Below are 4,248 nucleotides of genomic sequence, written 5' to 3'. Positions count from 1 at the left end.
CTGGTTAACTATTGTTCTATTCTGCATCCTTTGCCTTTCATAAGTTGGACACAAAAAGTTCCTTAAACTTGAAATTTGATCACACCTAAACTTGACACCTTTTGTGAAAATACTGCCAAAATAGTGTAAAATGCCAAAAAGTGTCTGAAAAAAGCAAAACCTCTATTCTTTTCAACTATTCCTAAACAAATGTTGAAATCAAAACCCAAAGAGGGCGATCCTAGCAACACGTTCTCTACGTTGCAACAGTCTAACGGTTCCTTTTAGCATCTTTTTCTCTCCTTAATAGGCATGTGTTAAACCCCTAATGGCATGTTTTTCATGCTTTACAGTGTTTCATTTTTCGTTTTGTTGTATTGGAAATTCTTAAAACTTTAAAATCTGCTATCAACCTACATTTACTCAACGTTTATATAGCTATTTAGCTATATACGCTATATAGCCGGGGGAGGGTTTATATCAGCTATAGCTATATAGCCGTTTTGGCTACAAATTTTACGAGTGGATGCCCTTCGCACTCAACCTTTGCTATTTCTTTAGCAAGGGGAATTCAGGCTACTATACCCCCTGTTTAAAGTCTCTTAGCTAGACAATGTATTTACTAAATAACAATAAAAAATAATTCATTGTTCACAGAAAATCTGGCCGCTGCGAGAGCGTATTGTCGAATCTTGTCTCAAGGATGGCTACATTTACAACTACGATATTTCCCTATCACTGAAAGATTTCTATTCTATTATTCCCATTATGAAAGAAAGACTGAAGGATCAGCCTGTGGTTACCGTTTGTGGGGTCACACCCGACTAACTCATGACCACTTATTCAAGAGAGACCCTCGACCCACCTGCGGGTGCGGTGATACCCTAACCGTGGACCATATATTTAATTGCCACACTCACCTCCAATCACGCTCCTCCCTCCCCTCACCACCAACCCTTGACAACAACCCTGCCAACATCTTTCTTACCTTTACATTACACTTTCCTAAGGAACATAGAGTGATTGTAGAATGAAATGGACTCCTAACACACCCTCTTTTGTTTGTTCAGGCATCAAAATAATAGTCCTAAACAAAAATGGACACAGCACACAAACGATCAAGAAGAGCCTGCCTTATAACATACAGAAATTCATCCAGTATGGTGTCCGAGAAAAAAATCTAATTTTAGTGTGCAAAGTTGCTCTGTTACAACTTATCCCTTAGTTCTTTTATTTTGTCAATTACAAAATTCCCTTTGTTTTCAGAACACTTGCACTGTTAGACTGCCTACCTTTATTCATTCAACCAGTTTACCGCCACCATGTTACTACGTCAGTTCGTGCGTCATGCTAGTCTGGCCACAAAAACTGTCGAGCGGGGAGCATATTCCATTCTGAACGATACACACATTCAGAAGTTCAAGCAGATTCTGAGTAACGATGATAACCGAGTACTCACAGATGAAGACTCTGTTAAACCGTATAATGTGGATTGGCTGAAGACTCAGGAAGGTATGTAAAGTTTAAAAAAAAAAAATTTATTGTGGGGGGGGGGAGAAACCAGGAGGGGGGTGAAAATTTTTTTTTTTTTTTTTTTTTTTTTTTTTTAAGCATACTGTGGTAATCTGAAGAAGATTGGAGAAGAAAACCAAGCAATCACCACTTGACTACTGTACCATAGTGTATCATACTTAAATTACTTTTAATCAGAGTAGGTAACATAGAGTAAGTCCCCATGTAAACCTGCCTCATTGGTGTAGTGGCCAAAGTTCTTCCCTGGTAAACAGGAGGGTGTGGGTTTAATCCCAGATGTGGAATATAATTTTATCCTCATTTATTTGAGAATCTTACCACAGAGAGATCTAGATTTGTAGAAGCTTATCCTATATTTGGGGCAATTGCCCCTACACATAAGCCTCAGAGTGGGCTTTTTCATTGTTACCTTGTCTAATGGTTATCTTCCCCACTCGAGTCTATTCTTCTTCTTCTTCTTCTTCTTCTTCTTCTTCTTCCTCTTCTTCTTCTTCTTCTTCCTCTTCTTCTTCTTCTTTGCCTTTTCCCATGTTCATATGGGGTCAGCGTTTGTCATCAGCCTCTCAATCAGCTTTAGAGTGATCACTTTGAGGCCAACTGGTTTTGGCTAAAACAAAATTTTCCGAGTGGGATGCCCTTTGCACTCAACCTTCGCTATTGATATAGCGTGAGGAAATTTGGGCCTGTCTACTCCCTGTTTATAGTCGCCTAGCTAGACGCTGATCTACTCTCTGTTTATAGTCCCTCAGCCAGACATTATTAACTATTATTCTCTTATCATTTAATGTTCTTTCTAGATGTCATTCTGGTCATTCAATACCTAGTCCCCCTGAACATGGATATATGATAATTTATTCATAAATCATTTTTATTGCACATAAAATATATCGGAAAGTATGAGGCATTGTTCTATTTTATATCCATACTAAATCAAAAATCAATTAATCACAGTGACTTGATGTAAAAACATCAACCTGTAAAATAGGTAGGTGGGTACACCGTAAAAAGAAGAAGAAGAAGAAGAAGAAGAAGAAGAAGAAGAAGGAAAAAAAAAAGAATCACAGTCAATCAATCAACCAATAAATCAATCACTAATTTTTTAACCCTTTTCAACCAGTAAGTAGATCAATTGATTTTTTTTTTAAACCCTTTCCACTAAATTTCTTGACCCCGCCGGGAATCGAACCCGGGTCTCCCGCGTGCAAGGCGAGTGCAGTGACCACTACGCCATGGGAGCTGACTACGTAATCTGAAGAAGATGGAGAAGAAAACCAAGCAATCATCACTTACTACTGTACCATAGTATACCATACATAAATTACTTTTAATCAGAGTAGGTAACATATAGAGCCTAGCTAGACGCTGATCTACTCTCTGTTTATAGTCCCTCAGCCAGACATTATTAACTATTATTCTCTTATCATTTAATGTACTTTCTAGATGTCATTCAATACCTAGTCCCCCTGGACATGGATTTATGATAATTTATTCATAAATCATTTTTATTGCACATAAAAAATAGGTATAACTGGAAGTATGAGGCAGTGTTCTAGTTTATATCCATACTAAATCAAAAATCAATTGATCACAGTGACTTGATGTAAAAACATCAACCTGTAAAATAGGTAGGTGGGTACACCGTAAAAAGAAGAAGAAGAAAAAGAAGAAGAAGAAGAAGAAGAAGAAGAAGAAGAAGAAGAAGAAGAAAAAAAAAAAGAATCACAGTCAATCAATCAACCAATAAATCAATCACTAATTTTTTAACCCTTTTCAACCAGTAAATCAATTGATAATTTTTTAACCCTTTCTAAACAGGTAAAAGCAAACTAGTCCTAAAGCCAAAGACTACCGAAGAGGTATCTGCTATTCTCCGCTATTGCAATGAACAGAAGATTGCCGTCTGTCCTCAAGGTGGTAACACAGGGGTTGTAGCGGGAGGTGTACCATTGTACGATGAAGTCATTGTATCGGCTAGCCTAATGAACAAGATTTTGAACTTTGATGAGCTAAGTGGTAAGTTTTTTACATAAGTGGTAAGTTTTTTACATGAGTTGGCACATACTTGGTAAGTTTTTTACCTTGATTTTTGAAGAAAATGAGTTTTAGCCAGTGTTAACAGCATGTCAAATGCACTAGTTACCAATAGGTCACTGGAGTTAAGCAACACGGGGGTTGTTGTGTTAGGTGTACCATTGTACGATGAAGTCATTGTATCGGCTAGCCTAATGAACAAGATTTTGAACTTTGATGAGCTAAGTGGTAAGTTCTTTTGGATTTTTGAAGTGATTTTTAGGTAGAGGTGATAGCACAGCTCAATTTATCCTTCACTATTACGTATGAGTTCTTCTTCGCATATAAAATAAACAATACTTACCTCCTAAAAAAAAAAGAAAAGTTCCTTCCAGACAAGGGTATATATTTTTTTTTTTTTTTATTTAGGGAACCCCTGCTCCATTTTCCAAGTTTAAACTTCTGGTCTTATAACGGCTCCCTCGCAGCCTCAGGGACACTGCCCGTATTATCGCTATTTGAACCTTGGTTTTTATCCACCCTGATAACTGGCTGATGCACTTGTTCCATTTTGCACTTAGTGTTGAGGCTATTCTTTTCAGGAAGGATGTGAACTCAAGATGCAACGCACCATCAACCGAACAAATCATCATTTCTTTTTTTTTACATCTACACTTTATAGCAAGAGAGTTTTGAATAAAGTGTTCATCTTCGTCCTCTTCTTTT

This window comes from Diaphorina citri, unplaced genomic scaffold, assembly GCF_000475195.1.
Source record: "Diaphorina citri unplaced genomic scaffold, Diaci psyllid genome assembly version 1.1 scaffold2535, whole genome shotgun sequence".
Lineage (NCBI taxonomy): Eukaryota > Metazoa > Arthropoda > Insecta > Hemiptera > Psyllidae > Diaphorina > Diaphorina citri.
Note: the sequence above shows the minus strand (reverse complement) of the source record.